Below are 12563 nucleotides of genomic sequence, written 5' to 3' on the forward strand. Positions count from 1 at the left end.
ACTGCTGTCTATTGCACAGGGTTCTTAATGTGGTATGTATGGAGCTCCTAAAGGTACACTATAGAGAAGCCACAGGGGAGGAAACTACCATACAGTTATATGAAAGTCACTTTTTGTTGTTGTTGTTGTTTGTTTGTTTGTTTGTTGAGATAGGGTTTCTCTGTGTAGCCCTGGCTGTCCTGGAACTCACTCTGTAGACCAGGCTGGCCTTGAACTCAGAAATCCACCTGCCTTTGCCTCCCAAGTGCTGGGATTAAAGGCATGTGCCACCACTGCCCAGCTGAAAGTCACTTTTTTTTTTTTAAGCCTACAGCACCCGGTATTCCCAGGGGGGTCTCCCATCCAAGTACTAACCAGACCTGACCCTGCTTAGCTTCCGAGATCAGACAAGATTGGGCGCGTTCAGGGTGGTATGGCCGTAGACAAAAGCCACTTCTTTATATTTAGTCCTTTGTTGTTGTTGTTGTTGCTTCGAGGGTCTGCAGCTTTTATCAAATTCACAACAGCACTAAAATTTTCTAGGAACTTCTAAAGTGTATATCCAATCCCTAACTAGGGTGTCTGTGCTGAATGGCTTCCACAGCCCACATTACCATTTCTATACTCTGAGCCAGCATCTATGGACTGCTTTAATGTGCCCCCCTCATCCAATGCTTCCAACCAATCATGAGATTAAGTGGAGGGGTCAGAGGAAACTGAGGATAGAATGCTTTTTTCCCTAGCTACTTGCCTACAGTTTTCCAAAGATTCATGGTACCTGTCTAGTAATTGCCCTAACTTCTATCTGGAAGCTATCATTTTCCTTTAGAGTCTAGTAATTTTTCCCTACTAATAGTGTTGCATTAAAGCCCTCAGTCTAAGGTATAGCAATTTGCATAGGCTCATTGCTCATAGCCTAATTGATTTAGGTAGGAATGGAAGAATTTGGCCAACTCATCCACGTTTTATGAAGCGTTAGTGAACTCTTTAATATATTGAGCCATGTATTTTATAACTACTGAGTTATTTTCTAAACACTGTACTTAAACACTTAAATCTTTTCCCATTTACCTCTTCAACTATAGTTAAGACAATTATTATAAACAAACTATATATGAGAAGCCAGGGATACAGAGCTTAAATATTTGCTCTAGTTTTTACCATCTGGTAGCACATAGAGCTGTCGGCAAAGGATGGTAGTACATACCTTTAAACACAGCACTTGGGAGGCAGAGGAGGTGGATGGTTTTAAGTTTGAGGATAGCCTGGTCCACATAGTGAGTTCCACATCAGCCAAGGATATGGAGTGAGACCCTGTCTCCAAAACAAAGCAAAAGATCCTCAGAAATAAAGATCAAGATGTAGAGCTGGACTTCGAGAGGTCTGTTCTCAGAATCCACACTCTCAACAGGAATACCTAGGTTTTGCACCTTGCTGAGTTCAATTGTATCACAAAGACATAACTGTATGTGCACTTCCCAGAACCTGTTAAATTCATGTACACACCACACACCCTAAGAATATACAAGTATTACCAGTAGAATTAAAGTGCATGTGAATGCCCCAGTTGAATTCTTCCCTTTTCTCTATAAGTTTTCATCATTGTCCTAAATAAGGTATTGATCTTTTTCACACACATTTTCTCCATGCTACATTTGTACTATTCCATGTATCTATCTATCTATCTATCTATCTATCTATCTATCTATCTATCTATCTATCTATATATGTGTGTGTGTGTGTGTGTGTGTGTGTGTATACATATATACATATGCCTTTTATTATAAATATGTAGCAATTTATGGTGATTCACTATAAATACATAGAGATGCTGATTGCCTTGCCTGTTTGTAAATTTCATATGCAAGCACCTGACAGGGGCATGTCAATAGGAACACGGCCTATTCTCCATCACAAAAGCATATTTGTACTCTGTTCAGTAGTAAGGAAGCAGCGTCTCAGAACATACACACTCCTCACAGATATCTGGAGCACTTAGGAGACCTGAATGAAGGTCTGCCTTAAGGATCTCTGATTCAGAAGATTTGGAATAGAGCCCAGGAACATATATTTCTATCAAATTTCTAGCTGCAGCTGCTAGTGGTTCACACCAACTCATTATTAGATGATCACTTTGTATCCTGGTAAGCTAGGTGCTTTTTTATTTATTTTTTTATTGTTCAATGAAATGCATTGAGAACTAGACTTTCATTTTTCACTGTCAAGAGTGGAAAACAATTCATTTTAGTGCCAGCCAGGTGAGGCAAAACTAGAAAGAAGAGATATTAAAAAATAAATTTGACTTGCTGTTATTCACATAAAAACTCTAGAGCTTATGCAATGCAAACAAACTTTATTTTTTATTTTTATTTTTTTTAAGAGGAGCAAATGTAGCCATTTGCATCTCTTAAAAGCTAGTGGAAAGTCAGATGTCAGCTGACAAACATTTTTCTGTGATCAACTATAGAACAATATCAAGTTTCTGGGCTACCAAACCCCAGAAAATGAATGAAGAATGTTTTTTTCTCTTTATCCACATGTTTCTTTCTTCTAGGCTTTGTGACTGTAGGAAGAAATAAGATACAAATAATATTTTTATGCCATCAAAAGACACTACTGATTTTCTAAATCTGATCAGTTCTGGTATAACTATTATCACTCAGTAAAGATAAATATTTCCTTCTTGTGAAACAGACCCTTACCTATGAGAGTGCTTAAGACTTGGAAAGAAAGGGGACTAATCCTGGAAAGGGGGAGGGATAACAAAGGAGAGGGTGGTGGACTATATGGGGAATGTGTTCCAAGTACCCTGCACACCTGTATAAAATTACATAACCTTATAGAATACAAAAAGAAAAGAAAGCATTTGAGAACATCAGTCACATCAACTTCATTGCCCTTCTGTTCACCATTGTAAATGCTCATTTATTTCTCTTAGAGTCCACTCTGAATAAAGCTTTCTGCCTGTGATCTGTACACAAACCCTATACATTCCCTCAAACTCCCAGGACCTCAGTTTCAGTATAAATGGATAAAAATGCGGCTGCCATCAGACATTAAGAAACATTAAAATTGAGCAAGGTGGACAGAGAGGATGTGAGATTCAATAGTAAATAAAAAAAAAAACCTAATTTTATGTGACTATTCCAGGAACTATAAAAAAATCTCAGGTAAACTAATATGCATTTATCATAAACTGGAGGCTCACCTGAAACCCTTAACCTTTCAGTATTTTGTGAATAATCAGCCCTTCCCAAGTCAGCCAAGAAACAAAGGCCAAGCTCCCTTTGGTAATCTTTCTCTATTGGTTTTCCTTACTTAGGCTAATCAGTTCCCACCTGTAAGTTAAAGGACTTGAAGCTGGGAATGAAATGCATATAAAATATATTGACTTGTATGTATACATACATTATTAACTTCAATCTGTTATTAAACTATAATAAAATACTTTAAAACAGAAATCCCCAAATAATAGGGGTGTGTCCAAAGTGGTTGACTAATACTAAGAGCTTTAAGTCTATACCTGCATTCCTCAGGGAAGTAACATTCTGCAGTCCTTGTCCTCGAAATCCCAGTCATTGTAAGGCCATGCATTGAAGTCTGCAGGTTTGCCCCGTCCCCATAGCTCCTCATCTATAATTCCTTCAAAGGCTTCATCTGAGGTTTCATATGCGGTTGGTTCATCAGGGAGAAGTGAATATGAATCCAGAACGTCAAGGCCACCAAAGAAATAAGGCAGCTCATACTTAACTTCCTTACTCAGGAATCCATTAACAGGAGAGCCTGCAGAATATAAATGTAAGGGAAAATGAGAGGCTGCCTGGATCCTTCTTAGTAGCTGCTACAGTCTTTCTATTGCTCTCACATTTTCGGGGAAGTTTTCATGGTGACAATTTCACCTTCTCTACCCAGCACTAGGATTGTTGTTATTCCTGGACCATAGAATAAAAGAGGGTCAGAATCAAATTGTCTTATTCTGTTTTGTATGCTGTTAGCAGAGCTTCATGGAAAAAGTATACACCTGAGGCTGAGGCAGAAGGATTGCCATGACTTCAAGGCTAGATGGGACAACATAACAAGAAATTCTTTCAATAGAATGAAAAAGGCTGGGATGGGGCCAATATGTAGGAGAGGGTAGGGTGGCAAGCATGGGGAGGGGGGAGGCAACAGGGGGTCGTTCTTGTTGTTTTTGTTTGTTTGTTTGTTTTTTGGAGGGGAAACTGGGAAAGGAGAAACCATATGACATGTAAATAAAGAAAATAACTAATAAAAAAAATAGTAAACAAAAGGCACTCCAAAACTGAGTTGTTACTATTTAAAACACACACACACACAAAAATCAGCTACCAATAAAAGGAACATGTAAGAGTAGCAGATCGTAATTATAGCTTAGTACCTGCTTCTCATAGTAGCTAATTTTATTACATTAACTTCTAGAAAAATAGACTAAATTAAATATATAATATGAATATATACTATTATATCGGAGAGAGTGTACTATCAATTCATAGATTTAAAAGACAGAAAAGCATTAGGAAAGGTATGAAAAAGTAGCCTCAGTCTAAATAAGTTATCTTCAGAATACTGCAGAGAAAAAAAATGTAATGATCTCATAGTCAGTAGGACTTGAAAATTAGGGAGAAACAGAGATGTCCACTAAGGAATGTTGTCTCTTTGGAATCCATGATTGCTGTAGATTGAGAGAAATAAAAGCATCCTGTTCCAGAAGAAAAAAGAAAAAGGCTGGAATGATAGTTCACCCAATAAAGTATCTGCCTTGTAAGCATGAAGAACTGATCCATCCTTTCAACCCACTACAGAAAAAAAGGGGACGCCTGCTGCTGTCACTGCTAATCCTAAAGTCAGGGAGGTACAGAAGGTTGGATCACAGGGGATGGCTGCCCAGCTATCTGGGCCTAATCTGCAAGTTCAAAGTCAGTGAGAAACACTTTCACAAACACACAAAAAAGGTGGATGGTAATTGAGAGTCAGCATTCAAGGTTGTCCTCTGGCCTCTTATGTGTATACATATATAAACTACTAAAAAAGCAAAATTAAAATGTCTGAAGATGTACCTTGAGTAATAGCACATATGCCTAGCAATGTGAGGCTCTGAAATATAAATGAGAAAGAAAAGGAAGGAAGAGAGGAAGGAAGGAAAGAATAAAGAAGAGGAGAGAGAAAGAAAGTTCATTTGCTGTGAAGTTTAAAAAAAGAAAAAAAAATCACCTTAAATTTGTAGTTTCTCAATCCTTGAAGATTTAAGGTACAGTAATTTTCATGGATTTATCTCCGTGGTTAGTTAGAAGACATACTTTTTCTCCACACTACAGAGTCTTTAATTAAATTGAGCTTCTACTTGGGCACACTAGGCCCCAAAGTTTCCAGGGCCTGGACCATCACTTGATCAGGATTAACAAGTTCTAAGCATGGATTTTATGTGAGCCAGAAGTGTCACAAGCTGGAGCAAGGGTAGAGGAATTGAAAGCCACTCTAACCCTGTAGCTGCACAAACCTGGCTCAGCTAGATTCCAGCCATCTGTAGAAGTCCCTCCCTCCCCCAGCCCCACAGCCCTGCCTCAGTCTAGGCTGCCCACTGTTCTGCCTTCCTCTTATGCTGCCCTGTCTGTGCGGTCCTATATAGGAGCCTAGGATCCTCTCAACTGTGAATCATCTTCCCATTCCCATCCCATGAGCAATTCTGCAAGGCTTTACATCCCGGAGTAGTGCCTGCCTACCACAAGATACTTGTGGTGCTCAACCATAATAAAAAATAAGTTCCTTCGATCAGATAACAGTTAAGAACAAATTCTATAAATCTAGACCGGGAACCAAAACATCACCATAACTCACAGACACTTGCAGAATTGTAGTCGTCATTGTCATCATCATCATCATCATATTCGTCGTAGTCACTGTCGTCATCATCATCATCGTAGTTGTAGTAGTTGTCATAGTTGTCATAGTCGTTGTTGTCATCATCATCTTCATCGTAGTTGTAGTAGCTGTCATAGTCGTCGTAGTCCTTGTTGTCATCATCATCATCGTAGTTGTAGTAGTTGTCATAGTCGTCGTAGTCCTTGTCGTCATCATCATCATCGTAGGTGTAGTAGTTGTAGTCGTCGTAGTCCTTGTCTTCATCATCATCATCATCATCATCGTCGTAGTTGTAGTAGTTGTCATAGTCATTGTAGGTGTCATCGTTGTCATCATCATCATCGTAGTCGTCGTTGTTGTTGTCATCTTCATCCTCTTCCTTCTTTTCCTCCTCCTCCTCCTCCTTGCTGTCCTCTTCGATCAAGTACTCCATGAAGTGAAAGTTCTCATAAAAGTCGTCATTGAAATTGAACTCAAATCCGTCATCTTCTGCATAGTCATGCAATTCATGCTCATTTGCCTCATCTTCCTGCTGCAGATTTTCATTGATGGGTGGCAGCTTCTGCAATATGGCACGGTCATCCTCCTCCTCCCCTTCTTTTTGCCAAATGTCTTGGAAGACTAATTGGCATGTCAGGAAGCCTAGAAATCCTATAAAGGCAAGCCATTCAAGAGAAAACAAAACTATTATGAGGTATTCTTCCTCCAGGTTCAAGTCTCTATTAGTACTAGATCTGATGCACAAGCCAGCTACAGCCCAGTCTTGATCGCTGGTGTAGGCCATGTCACAAGGAAGACAGTCGGCTGGTGGTGCAGCAGAGGTTGTGCTAAGTTGCCCTAAAGCTGAAGCCAACAGCAGTGGCAGCAGTTCACAGAAGAGCAGCATCCTTCTCAGTCCAGCGCTGGGGATTGTGGGGCACGTTGTTGGCCCAGGGTATGCTGGGAAGGGCAGAGGTGGGAGCCTCATGTCTAAAGGGAAGTTTTCTGGTCAACAGAGTATGCGCAGGGAATACGCCCTCACCTGGAGGTGGAGAAGATGAGAAAAACACCGGATATGCTGTGGATAGTTGGCGGAAACTGCAAGTTACCAGAGGCGGGCTGAAGAGCTCTCAGCTCATTGGTTGAAAATAGTCATACTCAAGACACACATTCAATGAGAGACCAGTATACTCAGGCTGTGGTTAAGTTCCTTAGAAGGCCGCACGCTCTTTTGATTCTATAATTGCAGTGAATTTGTTGTAAATGTTTCAATATGGGGACTAGCATGCTTCCCCCCAAGTCCCTAGGGACAACTTGTAACAAAAGGTACACAGGCATTTAACATGAGAAAACCTAGCAGTATGTTATTAGCGATCTCCAAACTTCATACCCAAAAGAGAATGGCCATTTGCATGTATTAAATCAGTATTAAAACTGTTCGTGGCCACCGTTCGGCAAAAATCATGATGTTGAATAAGATGGCCTGCTACTCCAGAGGCACCAGGGCTGCTGAGAGGGATTCGTGGTCCAGTCTCGTCCTTCACCTCCACCAGTTTCGTCACACAAGCCACATAGGATAGAACTGTAATAGTAGGTGGACACAGCAGGAGAGACCCACCGGAAAGGGGATTGCAGGAGGCGTGAGAAGGGGAGGAGGCAAAAGTCTGTAAAGGAGTAGTCTCCGGGGGTCTGGTGAGATGGCACAGCAGTTAAAGAGCACTGACTGCTCTTCCGGAGGTCATGAGTTCAAATCCCAGTAACCACACGGTAGTTCACAACCACCTGTAATGAGAAACAAATAAAAATCCTGTGGGCTGGAGTGAGCGTGAATGGGGCTGGAGCAAGAGGGAGAAAGGAGGGGCGGGGGTAAATAAAGTTAAAAAAGTAGTAGTCTCCAGGGGACAGTAGCAGAAAGGCTTGTTCTCACTGCAGTGTGTGCACATGCTATTTATTGACTTTGGTAGGAAGGAGGGTCCAGTTTCAAGTAAGACCACCAAAAAAGCCAAAGTCAAATGTAAAATTTGTGTCCCAGGACTATTTTGCTTCTGGGACACAAATGGCCTTGAATTTGAGAGTTTGTTTTTATATTGTTGGTGTCATAGGACAAATAGCTATTCTTCTGTCTAAAAACTAATGTACTCTCACCTTACATAAGAGGATAAAAGCTGTATACACCTTAAAGAGGTACTGTGTATAGTATGGTCGGCATATGTTATAGAGTAATTCAGTCATGATAAACATGTCTAATTCTTTTAAGACTTTCATTTGTTTCTGGTGAAACCTTAAATATACTTGATTTTTAAATAGACAGTATATTGCTCTTATCTATAGTTGCTCTACAATGCAGCAGCACAAGAGACCTTTTGGTCTCCCCAACATCCACTGATCATTACAAGTTAGGAATGGCTTACACAAAAGAATGGACTTTCCTAGTTTACATTGTCAATAATCACTACGTTTGTGCTCTCTGATCTCCTCTCCACTTCCTTTGTCCCTCTCCTCTCTCTGAAGTGGAAACTTAAGGATTCTTGACTAATTGGCTCGCCTTACATTGCAGTAGTCGAGCTGCCTTTGTTGGGATTTCGTAGAGAGAAACACACCCAAAAACTTCTGGTGGTGTGCCGCAGTTTCTTGCTGCTTCCTTGGACTCAGGGCTGATTGTAGAGGGATGTCAGCTGAGACCGATGCACATGCTGAGGCAAGACCCATGGAAGACACGTGATGTTTCTAGGGAGTATAAATAGGACTTGAAGGACAGTGACACAGCCTGAGCTAGGCTTGCTTATAGGGCTAGCCGTGCAACACTTGTTGGTCTAGCATCTTTGTTTATCTTAGCTTCCCTGAGAGAGGCTCAGCTCCTCTCCTGGAGTTCCTCTGGATCCCCCCTGTTGACTCGTGCTGAGACAGAAGCCTGGCTGTCTCTGCTAGGTAGTGCCACCTCTGCTGATTTATGTTTGCCATCCCAACTCAACCAAACTGGACTGATAGTATATCTATGAAGTGCTTGCAAATGGATCAAGCCTCTGCTGACTCCTGTGAACTGAACTGCTAGTTTCCTGACAGTGCAGTGCAGATAGAATTTGCTCTAAAGAACCTTTCTAAATAGGTCTATTTACCCCACATTCTGTCTTTTCCACTACCACTGCTGGGTTAGAAGGGAGGTTAAAGCATTTAAGAATCATCATTAAAAGCAGACCTTGAAAAACTTAAAGTTGCATCTCTCTGCTTTTATGGTACAACTGTGTATGTGTGTGTGTGTGTGTGTATGTGTGTGTGTACAGAAAAATCCCAACCACCCATACACAAATATATTTCCAATATGTGAAAAACCATGTTTGTTCTCTCTCATTATCCTCTGCTGCTTTCTTCAATGTGGTTCCCTACCACCGTCCAAATAGCTCCCCCCTACTTTCATGACTTATTAATATTATGTTGTAATTAAGATTCTGCCTATGAGAGAAACATATGATGTCTTTTGAGACAATCTTAATTTCCTAAAGTGATTATCTTGCTTTGCCCATTTCCCAGCTAAAGAGCTAATTTTGTTCTTTTTATGGCTGAATCTCAAGTATGTGTGTGTGTGTGTGTGTGTGTGTGTGTGTGTGCATGTGTATCTCACATTTTTATCCACCTATTTTTAGACTTCAAGGTATATCTTGATTTTGTGAGAACTGTTGCAATAACTGTGGATGTACCGTTATCTCTGTTGTATAATGATTTGTGTACCTTTGGGAGCATAGAATCAGAGGTTAGAGAGGTAAGACAAAAATATTTTTCTACTTTGTGTAGTAATTTCCTCAATTATTTCCATAGTGGCTATTGTAATTTACATGACCATTAGTGATGTGGAAGGGTACCCTCCACCTCCTCTCCTAGTACTTATGGGGTTTACTGTTTGTTTCTTGATAGTGTACATTCTAACTGGGATGAAGAAGAAAATTTTGATTTTCATGTCCAAGATGAAAAACAATGATCATTTTCACGTATTTTAGGCAGCATTCTTTGATTTAGAATTTTCCACATCTAAGATCCATTTTACCCACGAATAAGACAAAAATTGTATTTTAGGCTTTAAAATTTTAAACCCTATTATTTAGTTTTACTGCCTATTTGTCATGACTAGAATATGCAGTGCAATTTTAGATAAGAACTGGTGAAAGGAGGCATTCTTGTTAATTCATGTGTTGCATTAGAATTGGTTTTATTATTTTCAGTTATGTGTACGTATGTGATGGGATATGTGCAGGTGCCCAGAAAGGCTAGAGATTTTGGCTCCCTGAGGATCTCGAATTAGAGGTGACCATGAACCACATGGTGTGGAAGTAAAGAATAGTAGTGAAAGATGGTCTGAGCAGCCCCATTCTTTTATTTTTTAATTTTTATTCTTTTAAAAAAGGAGAAGTTGGATGAGTAAAGAAGTGGGTACGATCTAGGAGGAGTTGGGGAGGGAAAAAGAAAATGTTCAAAATATATTGTATGAAAAAAATGAAATAAAGAGAGTTTAGGATCTTTACTGTCTTGGAATGTCCTTAGAAGGCTCTGTCATTGAAAAGGTAACAGAGTAAAAAACCCATGTAAAATGAAGAGAGAAAGAATGGGATGGTAGGAACTATTCAAACTTTATCTTCTTTCCTTGTGGCTTGAAGTCTCCCCCTCTTCCTCTGCTGCCTCAGAATCCTCCTCTGCTTCCAAAGCCTCCCTGGCCTCATCCACCAAATCCGCCTCTTCCTCCTCTGCCACTACCTCTGCCCCGAAACCTCCTCTACCTCCACCTTGACTACCGAAGCCACCTTCACCCTTTAGGTTTGGCCCAGTCCAAGGTAACTTTGTTTCCATCAATTTCTCCATCTTCCATGGCCTCTTTTGGCATCTTCTTCACTATTAAAGTCTACAAAACCAAACCCTTTAGAAGATCTGGTTTCCCGATCAGTGACTATTCTTTCATGAGCAGAGCCCTCAAATGATTCTTTTAAGGTCTCTTCAGTGGTATCCTCAGACAGACCTTTGACAAACAGAGTTTTGGATGGCTGACTTCTCGAATTGGATCCTTGCAACTCCAGCCTGATTGTTCTGCCCTCAATTTCCATTTAATTACAGGAATTACAGGAATTACAGGATTTCTTTAGCATCTTCAAATGAAGCAAATTCTATAAATGCATACCCTTTAGATTTGCCATGTGGGTTCTGGGGCACTTTGATAAAAGTTGCTTTCTCAAATACTTCCTCAAGAGTTTCTTTTGTCGCACTGTAGGAAAGGTTACTTAAAATCAAAGTCTTTGACTCACCACTCCAAGTGCTAGTCTTTCCAGTTCTCTCTTGCCTTTGTCCTTTCTCTCCAGTAGAGTAGAGTGAAACAAATGGTCCATCAATTTCTGCCCCCTGCCTTTCTTCCAAGTTTTTCTCTGCATCAGCCTCAGATTTAAATTCAATGTAAGCAATCCCTTTACTTTTCCCCTCCTGGTTGACTAATCTGATATACATGGCATTAGATGAAAGCTTTTTAATTGGAAGAAAGCATGGTACCTGTGAGATGATCATGAATGGCTGCAATGCTGGGAAGTTCGCTTCATTCTCAGCTTGCATATTGTTTTTATTATTCATGTAGAAAGATTGATAATGTCCACCTCTTTTTGTATCAGTGGGGATGGCTATGTGGTGGTTTTGTTTTTGTTCTCCTGATATATTTATTTATTTTGGTTTATTGAGACAGCCTCTCACCTGGCTGTCCTGGAACTCACCATGTAGACCAGGCTATCCTCAAACTCAGAAATCTGCCTGACTCTGTCTTCTGAGTGCTGGAATTAAAGGCATGCACCATGACACCCTACCTTTTCTTCCCATTTTAATGATGTCTTATACTGAACACTTTTTGAACAATGAACCATCTTTGTATTTCTGTGATAAATTCTTTTTGTGTGTGTGTGTGTGTGATTTTTTAAAGTTTTATTGGATTATAATAAGAAAAGTTACATGATTTCAATTTATCTGAATTTGTTAACATTTAAAAACATTTTAAATCACATTCTTGTTTTCCTTTTGTACCCCAACTCATCCCAGAGACCCCCTTCAATACCTACAATATCTTTTTTGTCATATTCTTTAAAATTTATAAAATATTATAACAATAAAATGAGTATTATAAAAGTTGTTTGATATAAAACAACAATCAATTTAACAGTCTTATGTAGATGCTTGTCTACAGCAATACTGAAAATACAAACTTTTCTCAGTATAAATTTCAAATAACTCCAAATGTATTAACTATATATTTCAAAATAATACATCACTACTAATATTTTCCTAAATTAACATAAATATATAAAGTGTTTTTGTTTGTTTGTTTGTTTTGTATTTAGTGGAGCTTAAAATCTTGGCTCTTACTGTAGTAACTTGATACAAGAGTTACAAAGGTCAAGCAAAGCATTCAGTCCCACTCTTTGTTGTTCTCTTACAAACCCCCTCCCAATTTAATTGTCTACATTTCTTTTGGGTATATAAATACTTCTAAAATTTGTAAGATGTTCTGAAAACCATAGTATAGTATAAAAACATGAAATAAACAATACTACTAATAGAGAGGCTGAGATAGGAGAAGCAAGATTTCAAGACCATTGCTGTGTTGTACACAGTAAGACATTGTCATGAACAAACAAGCTGAATGTATATATGGATTGTATAATATTGGACCTATTTCTCCAATTATCAAATTAGAGAGACCATTGGATGAC

The 12563-nt window shown here is 39.4% G+C and overlaps 2 pseudogenes; both read right to left on the bottom strand.

Annotated features, from left to right (window-relative positions):
- Positions 1–304: 304 nt before the first annotated feature.
- Positions 305–424, bottom strand: LOC116095809 (annotated as a pseudogene).
- Positions 425–10444: 10020 nt separating this feature from the next.
- Positions 10445–11418, bottom strand: LOC116095775 (annotated as a pseudogene).
- Between the last annotated feature and the right edge of the window lie 1145 nt (positions 11419–12563).

The sequence above is a fragment of the Mastomys coucha genome, chromosome X (genome assembly GCF_008632895.1).
Source record: "Mastomys coucha isolate ucsf_1 chromosome X, UCSF_Mcou_1, whole genome shotgun sequence".
Lineage (NCBI taxonomy): Eukaryota > Metazoa > Chordata > Mammalia > Rodentia > Muridae > Mastomys > Mastomys coucha.